Raw genomic sequence first — 20,583 nt, forward strand, 5'->3', positions numbered from 1 at the left:
CCTCCTGACTCACTCTCTCTCCCACCCAGAAACCAGAAATCTCTACTGCCAGAGATAGCGCCTCAGAAGCTCTTTCCCACTCTCCACTGCCTCAGGACACTCTTTAACCATTTAGGATTTTTGGACAGAGCCTAAAATTTCACTGAAGCTTTTTCTGTTTTCAACCCTGCTAAATAAATCCCTGAGAGAAAAAAATCACAAAGTTTGGCCAACCTTAGGGGTCAGGGTCTCTAAAATGAAGCCCAGGGAGGTTAAGTGACTTGCACAAAGTTTTACCTTTGTTGGAGGCAAAACTTAGATCAGAAACCAGGTCTCCTGATTAAGGTAACTGTTCTTTCCATGACACTACAAAGTGGCAAGGCAGACAGCATGCAGCAAATGCTGGTTTGGAAGCCAGAAAGCAAGAAACTGAAGGCTCACTTTTGTTTTATTATCAACAATGGGGAAGCTGAATAAAACCAGTTAGTGGTGGGCAAGGCACCAGCATCCACCCGATTAAATCTTTGTTCTTGGTTGCCAGCCAGTGCCATCCAGTGAAAGCCTGAATCTGGAGGAGAGGCCCTGCTGCCAATGCAGACAGCACCTGCCTTTGTCTGTTTCTGCCACCCATGGAAAGCAAACAAGCAGTGACTCGAGGAAAGCAGGAGCACAGCCTCTCTGAACCTGGCAGCTAGTAAGGCCAAGTTCTGAGTATGTACATTCTGCATCCTCTGTCTGGGGATGAAACACCTGCCCCTTTGTCAGAAGGTCTCTTAAGCAGAAGAGCTCCAATTTTGGAGGCAAAAGCTAAGTAACAGGTTGGCTTCTCAGTTTTTACTGCTTTGAAATTAGCTTCCTATAGTGGAGGTTTGGGGTAGATTAGGAAACAGGTCTTGCCCAAAGTTACCTCAAGAGGAAGGCCTCTGCTTTGGTGCCCTCTTATTTCCCTTCCAGTGTATTTCACAGCGCTCTGGATGCCTGACCTTTGGGGACACGGTATAGCTATGCTGCTGAGCTCCCTGTCTGCACTCCACCCAGAACTGAATTGTCCAGGCCATATCTCAAGCACAAGAAAGTAACTGCCCTCCTTTCTCCAGTGAAACTGCCATTTTCTGGATAGCATTTTGTCACAATGGAGTAGTGGTAGTGAGTAGGCTTATGTAAGTAATCCATTCTAAAATATTATGAGTTTTAGGAATATTTATATATAAAAGAAACATTCCAGTAGAGCATAAGCTCTATAAACTCTGGGATTTTTTTTTTCCACTTTGTTTCCTTCTGTGATATAATAGAAAATTAACACATTGAACAAACCAAAAAAGGCCAGAAATGATAATATTGTTTAAAATGAGCCTCAAGGGAGATATTTAGTAATATTTACCACATTTTGAATGTAGCACATTGTGTTGGTATTGTTGAAAGTCAGAACAACAGCAACAGTGATGAAATAGTACTTTCTCAGAAGGGTCCATAATTTCATAATGTATTTAACCCTAATTTTTTTGCATTCAGAAGTCAAATAATATGTTACGTATCAGGTAAAATAAGGCACATGTATTAGTCAGTCAAAGGGGTGCTGAGGCAAAGTACCAGAAAATGTTGCTATTATAAAGGGTATGTAATTGGGGTAGAAGCTTACAGTCACAAGGCCCTAAAGAGTCCAACTCAGGGTTACTTCCTTACCAAACTCTGTTGCCATGTGTTGAAGAAAGATGGCGGGTTCAGTATCTGTGAGGGTTCAGTCTTCATCTTCCCTCTTAATGCTCCATGGGCCCAGCTTCTTCCGATCTCAGCTGCAGGCTGGCATAGGGCTCATCTCTCTTCCAGGGCCCATTTCTTTCTTGGCTCAGCTGCTCTGGTCTCTTCACAAGATCAGGCAAAAGTCTTATCTTCTCTAGACTCCAGCATCAAAACTAAGATCTCCTTTCTGTTGCATCTTTTGGAGTTCTCTCTCTTTTCCTCTGTGTTCTTCTGCGTGTCAACTTCCATGTGAGAGTCCATTTTATCAGCTCACCAAGGGGGCAGGGACTCAATGCCGAGTCACACTCTAATGACTGGTTGAATCAAAGCACTAATCATAACATAATTTAATCAGATGTCTCAGCTGAATCTAATACAATTAAAGGGTTATCGCACCTGGAGGAACCAGATCAGTTTACAAACATAATCAATATTTCTTTTTGGAATTCATGAATGATATCAAACTGCCACAGCACATAAAACAAAAGGGACACTACAGGAGAGTGTTAGGTGACTGACAGCCAAGAAGCCTGTCAAAGTAGCATCCCAACATGGTCTGGGGTATAATATTTCAAACTTCATGTCATGAATGTTGGGGAACCAATTTAGTGGGTTTTAATCAAACTTTTGTTTCTAATGGTATAAAATGGAGTGGAATGTAAAAGAGAAGAAGGAGAGGAGAGGAGAAAGAAGGAGGGGAGGAGAGGAATGGAATGTACTGCAGATAGTAAGGTCAGCAAACACATGGATATAATACTTATGTGTATGCATAATATAAAATATCATTATTACCATGGATCGTGTTCTAAAATGTGAAAAGCTATAGGTTTGAGGCATTGGTTTTTAAACTCCTTTTTACCTCAGAATTTTCACGTGGAAGCCTAATATATGAAATTAGATAAAAGCAAAACTACTCTTAGCGAAGAGGGAGGGCATTGTGAAGGGAGTAGGATTCAGCCCAGCCAGCTCACCTCAACCCTCCATCCTTTAAGAAGCAGAATTGGAAAACTACTGGTCCAGAAATTAGACTTTACCAGGACCCACAGTATAAGCTTCAAGTTAATGCTTAGTATTGAAATCTGAGGGACCCAATAATAGCACCCACTCTCCCACACCAATTCTGAACTAATAAGAGAGACAGTAGAGTCAAGCAGATGAGTTTCAAGAATCAACATAATACCAACAAAGGCTAGATTGGGGAATTGTAGCTTAGGTACACGGCATCAGTGAATTCCCTAATTTAAACCTCAGAATTAGAAAGACATGTGCAGGCATAGAAATCACTGGAAACCTGAAGAGGTCCCTACTCAACCCCCACACCCAACACTCACAGTCAGAGGCATAGAGTAGACAGGCCAATCCCAAAGGCTGAAGGGAGGAAAAGACTAAGCTAGGCAAGCTTAACTAGGAGGGCTGCGTTAATGTCCCTTTACATGGAAACATGAAACAAATGGAAAGGAGGTTTGCCTCCCAAACATATAACAAAACAAAGTATACTTTTCCTTCTTGGCACTTAGTGCAGTTGAAATTAATTCTGCCTCCCTTGATGGACTACAAGCTTCTAAGAGGCAAAAATGATACCTGCCCAATAAACTGTATATTTCTAGCATCTGGCATACATTAGGTGCCCAATAAATATGTGATTCATGAGTAAGAGCAATACATAAATGCTGTCTATATAGTAACCAGAATACACATGCCCTTTTCCCAATATCAAGATATTTGAGAATCAAATCATATTCAACCAATGGCAAGCAACACTGACCAAACCACCTCCTGAGGATAGTCAAAAGATTCTTTGGTAATCAAAGAAAAAACTCAGAGAAACTCAGCCAACTCAGAGAAAAAAAAAAGTGGAAAATCCACTCCCATATGAAAGAAAAACAAGAGCAAAGCTTCCTTCTTCTGGAAAGTCCCCAAAGAAGTTGACCAGGTTCTCAGAAAGAAGCCTTTCAGTCTAGCGATCTCAAAAAACTCTTCTCTGAGAATAAACTGTAAATTACTTCTTTCATCTTCTTCTGTGGGAAAACAGCTTTGATTTATCAAGCCTGACTTTTAACTTGTTTCATGCCTTCCAAATCTACAGAGAGGGTGATAAAACTCGTTGTCATGATCATTGAATCCAAAGGAGTAACTATTTAAATAACAGGAACTGTGCCCTTGCTTCTCTATGTCACAGTTCCATGCTCTTGAAGAAATCATGTCCCCTGCCACTGAAATCTCATTAACAACAACAGAATGTGAGGTCTAGTGGGAATACATAGAGATGCTAAGAACAGAGGTATTTAGAACAAATATATTCTAAATAGTTGAATATATTTTGAGAGAATGCACCTGTACTGATGCTTACATCACAGCCATTATAGACTTTAATCCCATTATTAAGGGTTACTCTTGGTAAATGGAAATTACTCTTACCCCCTTTACAATAAGAATAATATTTTAATAATGACCACAGGCACAAGTTATTTCTATTTTAAAGGCACTGGACTGAATGATAATCTCAAAGTTCAAGACAGTAGTTATCTCACCTTGAGGAGTGTAGTGGAGAAAAATAGGTTCAGATTCCCAGGGAACTTCAAAGTCAATTATAACATTCTTTTTCTTAAATGAGGTGTGTACACCGATTTTTATATTATGTTTACCCTATACCTTATACTTATGGGATTATTATCAATATTTAATAAAAAATCATTTCTCAAAGAAGAATGTTGGGAACAGATGATTAAAGGCAAGCATAATCTACTATATGCATCTTATTGGTAGATATTAGCTCTTCATTCATTCCTCAAACATCTTGAGGGCCTACTATGTGCCAAGCATCATGTTAGATTTGGGGAGTATAAGGCTGAATGAGACACAGCCCTTGTTTTCAAAGAGCTCTGCGTCTGGTTATCTAAAAATTGACATCTGCTAGGAAATATATACCCATATATGAATGAAACAGATAAAATTCAGAACCCATACTTAGTTCAGCATAGCAATATTGAGTCCTCCATGCAATATAATTGACATGGGGGAATTCTGCACAAACATAGAAAGAATGAGATCAAAATCATAAGCTGACAGCTCTGAAGTCTCTGAAGCAGCACATCCAATTTTCTAGGTCATATCTGGAGCTACAAGGCACCTCTCTGTGCCATGTTCTCTCTTTTTGACAAGTGATGTGCCAACCCCAGAATTTTAAAAAATAGCACCATAGCATCAGGAAATGCTAGCCAGCTCATTGAAAAAGCTTGTTTCTTTTGAATTTAGCTTTTAAAATATATACCCTTCGCCTATAGCCTCGAGAAAGTAACATATAGTCATTTGAAAATATGAGGGTGTTTAGAATGTGCATGCCAGCTCATCTCTATTAATCTGGAAAGTCATTTCCTTTTCTTTGAACTAATTTATTTGGTTTGCTTAAGGGCCTCAATTCTTTCTTTCACCTTCATTTTAGAGTCACTTCAAAATTTAGTTCTCAGCCCACACAGAAGTTCTAAATCCTTTTACACCCTTGCTCATACATACCACATTTTATGCCTGTGTCACAGAAGTAATTTTATTTGCTTATTATTCTATAACTTTCAGGCAAATAGATGTTAGATTTCATTACAAAGACATAAGAAAGACATCTGACGTCCTGGAGTGTTTTTTTTTTTAAAGAATTGAAATGAATAGCAATGTGAATCTATTGGCAAAATGTCCACTATGTTTGAGTGAGAAATAGCTGATAAAGATGTAATTTAAGAGAACCAGGAAGGCAAAGTAGAAAGAGCACATGCTTTAGGGTCATGAGTACCTCTTTTAAATTCCAGTTCTTCCATTTGTTAGTCATGTGAACCTGGGCAAAGTCTTCACCTTTAAAATAGGAATAATAATTCATACTTTTGAGAATATTCGTACCTTTGAGATATCCACAAGGGACTCTGAAAAGTTCCACCAGATTCCTAAGAAATTAGAAGGCCACGTACTGGTACAGAGCTGAGCACATTCTCAGGAAATAACTAAAAAGGCCCTAATTTCTCATCTCTAGCTGATAATGAGCAAACAGGAAGCCAAGGCTCAGGCAGAGTTATAAACTTCCTGCCAGAGTATTAAACATATTCCTTAACACTGACATAGAGTCTCCTGGCAAACGTTTGAGGCATTTAAGTAATTCTCTGCCCAATAATTAATTGGTTGACCACTAAGCTAATGAAGCAGACTCCTCAATGATAACTCACAACAAAAATTCAGTATTTACAGAATTACTTCAATAAATTCACTAAAACAACAGCATTGACAATAAACTCTGGGTGTGGATCTGATTTTCTATTTTGTCACATTATATTATTTAAAATGTCCAGTTTTCAACAAAAAATTATGAGACATGAAAAGAGAAAACAAAAGTATAGCCCATACACAGAAAAAGTAGCAGGCAATAGAAACTGCCCCTAAGAAAACCATAAACTGCAAATAAGCTCTTTTAAATAAGTTCCAAAAAAACTAAAGGAAATTAAGTCTAAAGAACTAAAGGAAAAAAAAAGAATGATCTCTCACCAAGGAGAGAATATCAATTAAGAAATAGAAATTATAAAAAGAAACCAAATAGAAATTCTGTAATTAATAAAATAACTGAAAGTGAAATCACTAGAGGGTTTCAATAGCAGATTTGAGCAGGCATTAGAAAAGAATATCAAAATTGAAGAGGGGAAGCAGACTTGGCCCAGTGGTCAGGGCATCCGTCTACCACAGGAGAGGTCCCCGGTTCAAACCCCGGGCTTCCTTGGCCCGTGTGGAGCTGGCCCACGTGCAGTGCTGATGCACACAAGGAGTGCCCTGCTATGCAGGGGTGTCCCCGTGTAGAGGAGCCCCACGCGCAAGGAGTGTGCCCTGTAAGGAGAGCCGCCCAGAGCAAAAGAAAGTTCAGCCTGCCCAGGAATGGCGCCACATACACACAGAGCTGACACAACAAGATGACACAACAAAAAGAAACACAGATTCCCGTGCCTCTGACAACAACAGAAGCAGACAAAGAACACACAGCAAATAGACACAGAGAACAAACAACCGGGGGAGGGGAGTGAAATAAATAAATCTTTAAAAAAAAAAATTGAAGAGAAGTCAATTGATATGATCCAGTCTGAGGAACAGAAAGAAAAAAGAATGGAGAGAATTAGCAGAGCCTCAGAAACCTGTGGGGCACCCTCAAGTATACCAACATACGCATAATGGGAGTCCCAGAGAGGAAGAGTCAGAATATTTGAAGAAATAATGGCCAAAATGTCCTAATCTGATTTTAAAAAAAAACAAAACACATTAATCTACACATCCAAGAAGCACAAAGAACTTTAGGTAGGTTGAATTCAAAGAGACGTACACAAATAGACAGTATTCAAATTGTCAAAAGATAATGAGTATTAAAAGCAGCAAGGGAGAAATGACTATTTCATGCAAGTGGTCCTGAATAAGATTTACAGTTGATTTCTCATCAGAAACAAAAGAGGCCAGAAGACAGTATGGATGACACATTCAACATGCTAAATGAAAAAAAAAAAAACTGTCGATCAAAAATTCTGTATCCAACAAAATTATCTTCAAAAATGAAGGAAAAATTAAGACATACTTGGATAAATGAGAACTGAGATAAATCACCCAGAGCAGAAATACAAGAAATATTAAAAAGAATCCTTTAGACGAAAATGAAAGGACATGAGAGTAACTCAAATCCACACGAAGAAATAAAGAGCACTGTTAAAGATATCTATATAGGTAAATATAGAAGGCAATATAAATTTAATTTTTGTTTGTAACTTGTTTTTATCCTGAGTGAAAAGAACACTACATAAAGAAATAACTGTAAAATTGTGTTAATGGGCTTCTAGGGTATGAAGATGTGATTTATATAACAATAATAGCCCAAAGGAGGGAAGATGAAATGGAGCTATACAGGAAAAAAGTTTTTGTGAACTATTGAAACGTATTAGCCTGAATTAGATTGCAAAAAAATTAAATTGGACCTCTAACTATTCTATATACAAAACTTAACTCCAAACATATTAAAGACCTAAATATTTATATGAGCCAAAATTATAAAAATATCAGAAGAAAATGTAGATATAAATCTTCAGGACCTTGAATTAGGCAATGGCTTCTTAGCTATTATAGCAAAAGTACAAAGAAAAAAATTAGACTTCATCAAAATTAAACTCATTTGTGCAGCAAAGGACACATTAAGAAAATGAAAAGACAACCTATACACTGTGAAAAACTATCTGCAAAACTTATATATAAGTCTACTATCCAAATTAAAGAACTCATACAAGTCAACAGTAAAAAGACAAATAATCCAATTTTTAAAATGGGTAAAGGATTTAAACAAACAACTCCCCAAAGATGTACAACTTCCAAAATGAGATATCCACTAAGATGTCTATAATTACAAAAAAAAAAAAAGGAAAATAACAAGTGTTGGCCAGGATATGAAGAAATGTGAACTCTCATATATTTTTGGTGGCAATGTCAAATATTGCAGTTGCTTTGAAAAATAGTGTAGTAGTTCCTCAAAAAGTTTAACAGAGTTCCCATATGACCCAACGATTCCATGCCTAGGTATACACCTAAAAGAAATAAAAACATGTGTCCATGCAAACACTTGTTGTACCTGAATGTTCATGGAAGTATTATTGTTCATGATAGCCAAAAAGTATAAACAACTCAAATGTCCATGAATGAACAAACTGGAATATTATATATCCATACTCTGGAATATTATATATCCATAAATAGAATGACATACTGGTACATGCTACCACATGGATGAACCTTGAAAACATTATGCCTAGTGACAGACACTAGACATGAAAGGTCACATTTTGTGATATCCCACTTTACATGGAAACGGAAGTTCATAGAGACAGAACTTAGATTAGTGGTTGTGAGGGGTTAGGAGAGTCGGAAATGGAAAGTGACTGCTGATGAGTACAGGGTTTCTTTTAGGAATAATGAAAATTTTCTGGAATTAGCAGTAATGATTGCACAATTTTGTGAATATAACTAGAAAAACACTGGATTATTTTAAAAGGGTAAGTTTTATGGTATGTTAATTAATTTTTAAAAAACACTAAAATCTATCACCTCCAAAAATCACTGTATAAATGTATTTTATATGTAGACCTTGAAGTTGTGCCTTTAAAGGCTCATGAAAGCATCTGACTTACTTTAGAGATTCCTCAAACCATTTCACAACCTTACAAAAAGCATTAAAGAGTCAAACTATTTAACAGTCAAAATCATGAGTAAATGCTATAGATTATCTCATAACATGGGTGAAATAAACCCCAGTTCAACAGGGATGTGTTCAGAAATCAAAATGAGAGAGAGGGGGTTTTCATAGACAAATGGTTTTTGATTATATAAATATTCAGGTATTGTAGCGGTAAGCAGTCACTCTTCTCCAATTGTGGAGTACCTAACCCCAAGTACTCAAGTTCCAGAGACTAAAAAATGAACAGAAGCAATAAGATAGGTTGATTAAGCCAGCTGCATGATGGATTCATACTGGCTACTAAGAGTCAATTGTTAAATATTTAGGAATTTTGTTAAGGCAACTGTTAAATAGTTGGTAGCTTGAAATCTACCAAGGTGGAACTACTTACACCTTACACCATGGAAATTGGCAAATGCTGTAAATCAGGGGTTTTTGGTGTGTAGGTGTGTGTGTGTGTGTGAGTGGGTGGGTGGGTGGGTGTGGGTGCGGGTGCGTGTGCGTGTGCGTGTGCGTGTTTTCCTGAAAAGCCAGTTGACCAGCACACCACTGGTTAAAAATCTGGCTTTGGAATCAAACGGAGTTGGATTCAAATCCCCTTTCCACTATTTATCACTGTGTGCTCTTAAACAAGTCCTTTACCTTCTTTAAGATCCAGTTTTCCTCATCTATAAAATTTGGCTACCTCAGAGGGATGTTTTGAAATTTTCAATGAGGAAATATATGTCAAACTCTTAGCACAGTGCCTGGTCCATAGTAAGTATACAAGCAAGATCTTGGGAAATTGCTTTGTACTAAGTCATTTTCTAAAGTGTATATGGAGAATTCTACAAAGTAAATTGTATTGGTCATATATCCTATCCTTTTTTATTTAAAACCTAAGTTTTTTTTTTTTAATATAATAAGATTCCTCTGTGATCATGGAGAACTTTATTGCAAAGGAGTGAATGATGAATTTTCCCAGCAGTGATTTCCATTTCTGAGTTAGTGGAGAAGGCAACATCATCACCAAATATCACACAGGAAAAAGGGACAGACAATCCAAAGACAATATTATTGCTCACATTTGTAGTAACATTTCAAAATACAGAATGGCAATCTCGTGACATAGGCGGGACTTAATTATATATCCCATTTTTTTTAAGATTTTTTATTTTTTTCTCTCACCTCTCCCCCTCCCCCAGTTGTCTGCTCTCTGTGTCCATTCGCTGTGGGTTCTTCTGTGACCGCTTCTATCCTTATCAGAGGCATCAGGAAACTGTGTTTCTTTTTGTTGCGTCATCTTGTTCTGTCAACTCTCCATGTGTGCAGCATCTATCCTGGGCAGGCTGCACTTTCTTTCGCGCTGGGCGGCTCTCCCTACGGGGCGCACACCCTGCACGTGGGGCTCCCCTATGCGGGGACACCCCTGCATGGCACAGCACTCCCTGTGTGCATCAGCACTGCATGTGGACCAGCTCTACATGGGTGAAGGAGGCCTAGGGTTCGAAATGCAGACCTTCCATGTGGTAGGCGGATGCCCTATCCATTGGGCCAAGTCCACTTCCCTATATCCCATTTTTTTATCAAGGGGAACATCAATTGTCACATGAGGTTAAATCACTTGAAGTAGAAACCACATTTCATTGTTTCCAGTTCTCTTTCCTCATATATTTTGTCTCTCCTTGATCTTATGGTGTCATGATAGAAGGGACAGCCTGATTTCCCATTTCATCTCAATCACTTAACTTTAGCACTTTCAGAGTATCAAAGTCTTGCTTTTCATCATCCTAATAAGCACTGCAAAAAATGCTCATCATCAAGAATCCAAGATAAAAGTTTTAATGTGTCCAATATTTGATTTTCATTTTTCTAAGTGTAGAGGTGAGCAAGCATATGTTTTAAGTTTTTTTATCATCTAAATAAGATAATTCTCAGAACATTTTAGTTGAAACACTAAGTTTTAACTTGAAAAAGGCAGTGCCCGTACTCACAGGGATAATCTAGGCTGAAACCGGCAATCTCCCTCAAACTTGTGTGTAAGGCTCTCTACTGAAGATTTTCTGGGATGATACCAAGATGCTAACTCAGAGATTTGATGGAAATAAAAAATAATAATTTCATTTCTACTAGAGATGTGCTTACATATTCCAATTATCTCAGAAAACTATTATTCCATTTTTTAAAATGTGAAGAAAAATATGAGCCTGGTCTTTATTATCTACAATGATTAACATTAGAGAATAATTAAGATATTACCCAGATACTCAGCAAGCATTCATAGATTAGGATGTTATATTTCCTCAATTAATCATTTGTAGGTCTGCTTCCAGGTCTATATTCTTTTATACATATTCAACAAAATTGCTAAAAATCTACTGTCTTAGTTTGCTAAAAGCTCTTGTGAGCAATGTATCAGAAATGGGTTGGCATTTATAATGGGAATTTATTAGGTTAAAAGCATACCATTCTGAGGCTGTAGAAAAGGTCTAAATCAAGTCATCATCAGAGATGCTGTCTCACCAAAGGTTGGCTATGGGTAATCAGGCACATAAAGGCATACTCTAAAGATGCTTTCTCTCCTAGCTGAGCTGTGGGAGTCAGGCACATGGCAGGGCATAACGGTTGCCCTGCCCAAATCAAAGCATCAAGCAATGCTTTCTCCCCATGCTCAGCCATGGGCAATCAGGCATATGGCTCATCTCGCCTCTCTCTTCCAATCAGCTTCTCAGTGGCCTCTTTCTGTACCTCTGTGCTCTGCTGAGTCCAGCCTCTGGACCCCAGGACTTCTCTCTTAGCCTCCTGGAGTTTCTCAGTCTCTGCTGCTACTTCCCTGTGTGTCTTTGCTTCAGTCTTCCTTTTATAAAGGACTCCAGCAAGAAGACCCAAGACCTGCGCTGAGCCACCTCTCACTGAAGTAATACAATCAAAGTCTCCCCAGCTGAATCCACCCCAATCAAAGGGCCCCATACCCACAGGAATGGATGAACTTCAACAATATGATCTTTTCTGTGATCCACAAAAACCTTCAAGCTGTCACATTTTCTCTATTACTTCTCGGTAAATGAAAGGGAAAAAAACTACTGATACACAAAGCAACACTGATGAATTTCAAAAGCATTATACTAAGTGAAATATGCCAGACACAAAAGACTACCCACTGTATGACTACATATGTGACATTCTAGAAAAGGCGACACCATAGGAAACAGAAAAGAGAGTGATGGTTGCTAAGAATCAACAATGAAAGTAGGGCATTGATGGCAAAGCAGCATGAAAGAACCTGGGTGACTGAAGTAACTGTTCTATATCTTGATTGTGATAAAGGCTACATGGCTCTAAACATGTGTCAAAACACACAAAAGTATATACTTAGGGTAAATTTTATTTGTATGAAAAGTATTTTTCAATTTAAGAAAGAAGAAGCCATATGAGGCCCTCGCATCAGCCTCTGCATAAACATACATCAAATCACAAAGAACCTACCATATGCTAGGGGTATACTTAACACTGGAAATGGAATGCAAATAAGATAGATATGACCCCTGTATCTAGAGGGGAAGACAAGCTTTTAAAAAACAATCATAGAAAAATTACATAATCACAAAATTGGATAATTACATGGAAGGGGCATATCTCTGTCTCTAAATTATATGTGTTTTGATTTGAAATCTTCTTTAACATGACATTTAAATATTTTTTCTAAGATCAATGGCTCATTGAAAGCTCAAGAAAACACGGGCCTCTCCTTTAGTCACTTGGGTCCCAGAAACTGGTAAAAAGCTACTGTCAGAAGCTGCAAAATGAAGAGAGACTAGAGCTAGTCTGTTAAGCCAAGAGGGAGTCTCCTTGTATTAAAATTTCAGGTTATTTCCACCCCCTCTGAAGCTCCTGGACAAGGGAACAAACCTGCAGTGTGAGACTGTTACTCATGGAAAAAGAAGGTTTAATTGAGATCATTTGCATGTTATTAATAAAAATATGTAATATTTATGAACTTGATTCTTGTCTGCTCTTTGCCTCTCATTCTAATTAATTAGCTATGTGTAGGAGGTGCTGAATTGCAAGAGCCCCTTTATTTTATAGAGAGAGTCCCAGTACAGCTTGGGATGTGTTTGGAGCATAACAGAGAAAATTAAAATATTCCTTTGGCCCCTAATATAAAGAGAACTCTGTGGACTCACACCTCTACTGAAATTGCTCCACCTTTAGGATTAGATTCTTTCCCTGGTGGTTAAGATGAGAAATGACCTATTCATAAGTAGAATATTTTCAGTATTACTGAAAAAGAGAATTTATTCCGGTATTGAGTAATACAGAAATTAATAAGCACGCGATTTTAAAAATCACCATACACACATGCACATACACACTCACTTATCCTCTTCAATCATAGAAAAGAAAATCCAACTTCCAATATTTGCAAAAGTGATTAACAATAAAATCTTCACCCATGAGCCCTTTAAACATGATCTCACTGCAAAAGTAGACCACAGTAGTATAATTATAATAACAGGTAACACTTCTTTGCACTGTGCACCAGGCATTTTTCTTTATACTTTACACATATTAACTCATTTAAAGCTGCCAATGCCCTATAAAATGAATACTATTATCCCCAGCCTCATTTAACAGATGGGGAAACTTAGACCCAAGGAGGTTCAGTAACTTGCCCAGTTCACACAGTTAATTAAAAACAGAAGTTGGGAAGTGAACTTGGCCCAGTGGATAGGGTGTCCGTCTACCACATGGGAGGTCTGCGGTTCAAACCCCGTGCCTCCTTGACCCATGTGGAGCTGGCCCACGCTCAGTGCTGATGTGTGCAGGGAGTGCTGTGCCATGCAGGGTGTCCCCCCTGTAGGTGAGCCCCACGTGCAAGGAGTATGCCCTGTAAGGAGAGCTGCCCTGCGCGAAACAAATTGTAGCCTGCCCAGGAATAGCGCCACACACACAGAGAGCTGACACAGCAAGATGACGCAACAAAAAGAGACACAGATTCCCATGCTGCTGACAACAACAGAAGTGGACAAAAGAAGAACACGCAGCAAATGGACACAGAACAGACAACTGGGGGGTGAGGGGTAGGGGAGAGAAATAAATCTTAAAAAAAAAATTAAGAATAGAGGTGAGGTTGAAACCCCAGCTCTTTAGCTCCAAATGTACCCACTCTGCATTCTGTTAGTTATATACTGTATGTCAACTCCTTCAAATACATAGGGGTTTAAACATGTTTTGCACACCCAGAGAAGTAGTTTTGCTTAATATTAAAACCATTGTAGATATATAAGTTTTAGATTTTTACCATGAATTACTTTTGATTATTCCTAGTCAGGGATCATTTTCATCTTTCTAAGAAAAATAAGATTACATTGGGAAAATAACCAAAAAATGGATTTCAACTAGCTCTTTTGAGCATATTCATGAATTCAAACTCTAAAAAAGCAAAGTTCCCTAAATTTTCACATGGTATTAAATATTAAAAGGAGGATCGGGTGAGGCTAGACACAGAGGTGGGTAATGAAGACATTTATCAGACGTGTTATTTTATTTTATGGACTGAAAACAAATTTCAGAGGAGTGCATCCAGTATCCATGTGGAATCTAAGGCCCCACTTGACATAGATGTACAATGGACACAACCAATCCAATGTCCACAGAGAAAATGTGGCATTGGTGTGGGAAGGGTGGCCATGGTGGCTGCTGGGTGCAGGAAATGGGAGGAAGAGATGAGATGGGGAGGCGTTTTCGGGACATGGAGTTGTCCTGGGTGGTGCTTCACGGACAACTACGGGACATTTGTAGATCCCCCCAGGGCCCACTGGATGGAACGTGGGAGAGTGTGGGCTATGATGTGGACCATTGACTATGGGGTGCAGCGATGCTCAGAGATGTACTTACCAGGTGCAATGGATGTGTCATGATGATGGGAGAGAGTGTTGCTGTGGGGGAAGTAGGGGGTGGGGGCGGTGGGGTTGAATGGGACCTCATATTTTTTGAATGTAATATTTTTAAATAAATAAATAAAATAAAGACCTTATGGAATTGCCAAAAAAAAAAAAAAGAAAACAAATTTCAATACTACGGACACTGTGACTTCAGCTACTGATACTCCTCAGTGTGGATATACAAACTACTCACTCCTTGATCCCCTCTCTCCACCTCCTCCTCCCATATTGCGTGCTTTCAGGCCAAGGTTGAGTCTGAGGATGTAGTGGCCCGGTCCTTCTCACCTTCTCCCCCTTACTTTGTCTTTCTGTTCTCAATGAGACCTGGTAGGTCAGACTCTCTTGCCTAGCCACTCCCTTCCACTCACTTGTTGGCCTCTGACCACATTCCCACTGCCCTCTGAAGACCCAGCATCCCCCTGCCAATCCATGAGACCATACAGTCCTCCTGGATGAAGCAGTGCCTCTATGACACACTGGCTTCACATTAGCCTCCAGCTTCTCAGCATACTCTTTTCAATAGGGTTATACAACAGAAAATCACAGCATGACATTTCAAGATTAAATTTTCTCACATGAAATGAAATCTAAACAATACTCTTGAATGGCAGTTTCATCTGGATGTCCTGTCCAAATACATACAGCAAGCAGTAGGCACTAGATTTGGGGCACATTCAATAGGAAGAGGAAATAAAGTACATTGGCAAAATAGAAATGGCAGTGCAGTAAGATTAGGGCCTTTGGCAACATTTGGGAGCTAAGCAACAGATTTTAGTCTGCCAAGAAATATTTTGTATTTGTTGAGTACTAAATAGGAAACATGGAGAGCATGGAGAAGAGAGAGTGAGGGGGCCATAAAACAAAGCAAGTGTCTTTAAAGTGTTTGTGTTCTAATTAGAAGAATGCACACATTCAAAGGATGAAATATGGCAAAATAGCACTGTGCGAACTAAGTAACTGGTATGAAGAATAAACAGACTCCAGCACCTACAATCTGTTTTATTGGATTTACCACACTCAGCTAAGATGGAGTTGAAGAAGGACAACCACCACACCATGGAGCCTAGAGTGATTACAACTGAAAGTGGGAGGATTGCATCCAGCATCCATGTGGAATCTGAGCCTCCTCTTGACATAGAGGTGCAATGGACACAACCAATCCAATGTCCACATAGAAGAGGTGGCATTGGATTGGGAAAAGTGGACATGGTGGCTGATGGGTATGGGGAAAGGCAGGAAGAGATGAGAGGTGGAGGCGTCTTTGGGACATGGAGCTGCCCTGGATGGTGCTTCAGAGGCAATCACCGGACATTGTATATCCTCACAGGGCCCACTGGATGGAATGGGGGAGAGTATGGGCCATGATGTGGACCATTGACCATGAGGTGCAGAGGTGCCCAAAGATGTACTTAACAAATGCAATGGATGTGTCATGATGATGGGAATGAGTGTTGCTGGGGGGGGGGGGGGGAGAGGTGGGGTGGGGGGATGGGGTTGAATGGGACCTCACATATATATTTTTAATGTAATATTATTACAAAGTCAATAAAATAAAAAAAAAAAGAAGAATACATAAAAAAAAAAGAATAAAGTGCTGATTTGAAGGGTATAACTCTAACTAGGCTTCTAGGAAAGGTTGGGTTGGAAACAAGTTTTGAAGATGGTAATGGAAGACCACTAGCAGTGAAGAAATGGGGGAAATTCTACCGATAATTATGTGTGGTGTTCTGAAACTTAACCCAGTAAGAATGAAGTTTTAATAGCTGGCTATTTGGTATAAGTGATAGCTATTTCAAAGCTGCCAACAGATTTGGTGTTTTGGGGGATTTCTGTTGTTTTTTAATCAGAGGTTGAGTCATCATTCATTGTGGGGGGAGATAGGGGGTACTCTAATATCTTAGGAAAAATACAGCATTTTAAAAATCAGGATTAATATTCTACTTTAATTGCAAATAAGAGTATATATAGTGCAATACTTATAGTGTAATACTATTTACAATTCTGTGTAAATAGAATTCAGACAATTTGATTTCACATCCAAATTAAATTGAAGAGAGGAAAATTACTAAGAGAGGATCAGCAGTTTCAAAATATTCCTTTTGGAGCAATAAAGCTAACTTTGTATTTCTATACTAACAAACAAAAGCTCCCTGTGAGCTTGATTTTGGATAATCGTGCCAAAGTTTCTGGCAAATCATCCACCTGAAGCTTCATCTTTTTCCATTATTTTTCATCTTTTCTCTCTTTTCCCACTTCTATGGGGCCTTAAATTATTGAGGCAGATTCTAGTTCGAAGAACTCCTTTTAATTTGGCTTTCTAGACAAAAATAGGCCAGGAGATGAAAGAGGTCTCATCTCATATATTTCTGGTTTGGCTTGTCCCAAAGATGCATGCACTTGAGGAAGTTAAAGTGCTGAAATACGTATTGGTGTTCCAGAAAAAAGGCATAAACTTGTGAGAGGATTCCTGTACAGTTCTTCTTTCTAGATACCAGACATATCCTCCTACCCAACCATCAGGAAGCATGAGGAAGGGGGGGGGGGGCAGGATCCAGCCATAAATGCACAAGTCTGGCTGCTCCCTGGGATCCCCATGTCCTCTCTCTTCACCAGCTACTGGGCACAGCCATCTTCCTTCCTCACCCCCTATGGCATTTTGATTGTGTCAAATTAAAGCCCAAATTCATATGAAAATGGAAAGTGTGAGACTGTGAAGAGTAAACTTCTCTGTATACTGTTATCAAAGGTTATCATCAATATGGATTGAGATGTGTCTTTCTGGGAGGAAAAAAAAGAGTTTTCTCGACTCCCTGAAGCCAGTAGGGACTTGAAGGCCTGGGTTCCAAGTTGGAGGTACATGGTAAAGGCCACAGAATGTTAGGCTGGTCCCTGCAATATGGCGGCAAGACTGGGCTCAGAGGAAGGCTGAAAGAGTGATGACAATGGGGACCTCTTATTGACAGGTCTGGCCAATGAACTCTAGTGATAGCTAATATCCAGGTAACTTTTTTTCCATCTGCAGTATAATTCTTTTCTGTTATTCTCAAACCTTTGGTAAAGTTTTGTTAACTACATATTCTGGTCTTAGCAGTGCTTGGGAAATTACTCAAGGGAACTGTGGACATGCTAAGATTTAAGCAATGTGAGGAGATCTCCAAGCAGCCAGGTGAGGCAGCTATAAAACTGCTACAGTAACCCAAGGGGCAGCCTAGAGCAGTAAGCCAGACAGAGAGGAGGCAAGCAGAGCCCATTAAAATACCAGGCCTCTTGCTGATTGAGGGGCCTGGAAGTTGATAGGTAATAAAAAGAAGGTAAACCCTGGAGCCTAGAGAACTTGAGATATCTTGGTGTTAATCACATATGAGAACAATGAAAGTCCAGATTTTGGGTTTTATTAATTAAAAACCAGTAGATGCACCAGTCACTGGAAATCCATAGAGATATGTACCAGCTACTTGTAACGAGCTATGAAACCCAGAGCAAGTCACTTAGCTTCTCTGAGCCTCAATTTCAGTACCCACGAAGTGAACAGAATTAGATTGTAACATCTATAAGACAACAATTAGATCAAAAGTTCTGCAAGTCTTTTTTTCATTCCTTGGCATCCTATACAATAATGAACCTAAAGAACAAAAATGAAAATCCAAAAGATAGAGGGAGAAGAAAGTCATTATAGTAAATACCGGGTATCCAGTGATCAGCAGCTTTATAATCGATTACTGTCCTTTATTTTATTATGGTTATTATGTATAAATTCTCTGCCCACCTTCTTTAAAATTCTCATTTTTAGACTTTGCTAACTGTATTAGCATTTTTTGGTTGGCTTGCATTTAAAATTAGACCAAAAATTTCACCTTCATTTTTTTCAAATAATCAACTTTTATCATAAAGGATATTGTTAAAAAGATATTGTCAAGAGAGTAGATATATTGTGGTGGAAAGAACTTTAGACAAGGAGTAGGGAGTCAGTAGCTGCATTCTGGTTCTGCACTAATTTATTGTATAATTTTGAATATGTCACTTTAACTCTTAGTCTCATGTCCTTCAATAGTAAAACAATAGGACTTCTGAGTCCTGGCTTCTTAGCCCTGGGTAAATATTAGTTGATATTACAGATTGAAAAGTAAACCTTAAAACAGACAAAGCATAGGAAAAATGTTTCCCCAACCCCAAATCAAATCCATCAGCAAGTCCTAAAAACTCTGCCTCTATAACATATCCTCAAATGCTCTCTTTCTCTTTCCCTGGCACCAGCAGTCTACACAAGTCACTATGATTTCTTGTTTGGAATACAACAGTGCTTACCTGCTTCTGGTTCTACACCTTACAATCCATTTCTCCACACTGGAGCCATACATTTTAAAGTGTAAAGCAATCATATCACCCCCTTGCTTGAATAAGGTACATGGTACTTTTCTGAAAACACAAACTCCTTACTGTGGTCTTTCTACTAAGGAAAGCAGGATCTGGTCCCAGCCAACTTCTCTGAATTCCTTTTGCTCTCCAACTCTGCTCCCAGCTCACTGACCTCCTTTCAATCTATCACCCCATTTAGGGCCTTTTCATAAGCCTTTCCCTCTACTTAGAAAGTTCTTTCCCTAGAACGTTACACAATCCGATCTTTCTCATGAGTCAGCCCTCAGTGGAAAGATCATTTTCTTAACAATGACATCTTTATACACCCTGAGAGTTTGTATGTGTGTTTTTACTGACGTATTTCCAGCACCTAACCCATCTAGAACATGGCAGATGCTCCCGATAAATATTTATTGACTAAATAAATAAATGAGAGGAAACGAATGACACTCCCTGAACCTTCATTCTTTCAGCAGATCAAGCATTGAAGTACTTAAATTTTACATGCTGCAGTGGATAAGAACCCAAAAGTAGGGTGTTAAATTCACTTAAGGTTGTTTAGCAATTCTTTGGATTACCAGCTGTGAAAATATCAACTGTATTCAATACAGGTGTTTCCATTAAAAGTGTCTGATCAGATAAAGTATGGTGACCTAGGTTCACAAGAATGGCTACTTTCTGAATTAAGATACCATAGAATTTCTGGTGAGTTTTTTTTTTTTAATTTGGGATTTTCTTCAGATGACCCAACTCCTCGATAACTTGGAAAATACCGGAGAAAGTCGTGCTGGTTAAGCAGGAATGAGGAGCCAAGGTTTAAGACTGTTAAGGGCACATGGTCTCATAAGATTACATCACCATCATCACTTCCATCAATACTTAATGACAGTGAAGCGCTTCCTGTAATCAAAGCACCATAGCATGAATTTAAAATACTGAAGAACAACTTTTTGCCCAAAGAAAATGAGTCCTGAACCCACAAAGCAAAGGACCAGTGTTGTGCTATCTATGCCTCTTCCTAAGTCCTAAGAGATTTCAAAGGTCCAGCTAAAACTGTCAAGCCACAGGCTCCCAATGCAACTTAAAATATTTCAAGGTCTACAAAACAATGTCAGCTGATTAATAATACTGGTGAAATTTACCAATCAACTCCTTCCACACTTCTGCTTTAAAAGAGAAATGGGCCAAAATTAGTGCTGGAAGAAACCCAAAGGAAGTGAAGAAAGTTATATAGGATCAGTAAACTTTCCAATGAGACATAACATATTGAGGTGAAACCTGTGAGATATGGATTTTATTGTGTACAGAGTTAACCTCAAAAAATTTCTAACATCAGCTCTGAAAAGGCTGTAG

General features: G+C 38.8%; 1 long non-coding RNA gene across 2 annotated transcripts in view; it reads right to left on the reverse strand.

The window, feature by feature from the left end:
• The window catches only part of LOC139440164 (uncharacterized), a 192,237-nt gene extending 172,838 nt beyond the window's left edge, over positions 1-19,399 (reverse strand). Inside the window, exon 1 of one of the 2 annotated variants that reach the window (XR_011650272.1) lies at positions 19,180-19,326. This is a non-coding gene — a long non-coding RNA (uncharacterized lncRNA). Of the gene's footprint in view, positions 1-19,179 lie in introns of both variants that reach the window. The other variant, XR_011650273.1, reaches the window with a different exon arrangement.
• Between the last annotated feature and the right edge of the window lie 1,184 nt (positions 19,400-20,583).

This window comes from Dasypus novemcinctus, chromosome 12 (assembly GCF_030445035.2).
Source record: "Dasypus novemcinctus isolate mDasNov1 chromosome 12, mDasNov1.1.hap2, whole genome shotgun sequence".
NCBI classification, from domain to species: domain Eukaryota; kingdom Metazoa; phylum Chordata; class Mammalia; order Cingulata; family Dasypodidae; genus Dasypus; species Dasypus novemcinctus.